At 31.6% G+C, this 1,123-nt stretch overlaps 1 pseudogene; it reads left to right on the forward strand.

Moving 5' to 3' along the window:
* The first annotated feature begins 430 nt into the window (after window positions 1-430).
* LOC120587295 (uncharacterized) lies at window positions 431-549 on the forward strand (annotated as a pseudogene).
* The last annotated feature ends 574 nt before the right edge of the window (window positions 550-1,123 follow it).

Here is a 1,123-nt window from a genome sequence, read left to right on the forward strand (position 1 = left end):
AAAAGCAGTGAACAAATAATAGAATGTACCACAGTTGGATGCATACTACGATAATGTTCTCCCACTCCTCCTTAATAAATGTCTTAATAATAATGAAGTACAATTTAACAGTCGTTTTACTCATGATTTGTACTTTTTGTATTCTTACTTCTCAGAAGGACATGATGATATTCTTCTATGATGAGGACTGCACTTTTTCTGTAAAGGACCAAATAGTAAATATTTTTGCTTTGTAAGTCATATGCTCTATGTCACAACTATTCAACTCTGTCATTATAGCACCAAAACTGTCAGAGACAATATATAAATAAATGGGTGTGGCTATATTCAAATAAATATTTACAGAAATAGGTGACAGGATGGATTTGTCCTCTAGATCATATTTTGCTGGCCCTGTGCTATGTTATCCTCTAGAAGTTTTATTGTTTAGGTCTACAGCTATGCCACCTTGAACGTGCTCGATCTTATCCGATCTCAGAAGCTAAGCAGGGTCGAGCCTGGTTAGTACTTGGATGGGAGACCACCTAGAAATACCAGGTGCTATAGGCATTAAAAAAAACAATAGAAGTTTTATTGTTTAAAACTTCCACAATTACATCTGTATGGAACTGATTTTTTGTGTGTGATACGAAATAAGAAAACTGTCTTTTTAAAATAAATGTACATCCAATCGATCTAGTATCATTAATTAAAAAGATTCTCTCTACTACATTACAATAGTAACTTAGTCATAAATTAAGTGATCATATGTGTAGGTAAGGCCAACAATTTTCACGTTTTTCCAATTTTATTTGCTGTCTTTGGCCTTTGCATTTCTATATAAATTTTAGCATTAGTCTTTTCATTTGCAAACACACACACACAACTGCTTGAATTTCTATTGGGATTGCTTTTTTTTTTAACACACACACACATATTGAAGAGGATTACATCTTTTCGGTATTAATTTTCCCAACCCATAAACATAATATATGTCTCTGTTTATTTAGTTTATTTTTATTTCTCCCAGTAATAATTTATAATTTTCTCATTGGAAGGTATGCATATTTACTAGAAATAAAGAGGAACGTTTTACAAATGTAAAATAGTCAAGTCAACTGGAAGATATAATAGCTCTAAATTT

The sequence above is a fragment of the Pteropus medius genome, unplaced genomic scaffold, assembly GCF_902729225.1.
Source record: "Pteropus medius unplaced genomic scaffold, Ma_sr-lr_union100, whole genome shotgun sequence".
Classification (NCBI taxonomy): Eukaryota; Metazoa; Chordata; class Mammalia; order Chiroptera; family Pteropodidae; genus Pteropus; species Pteropus medius.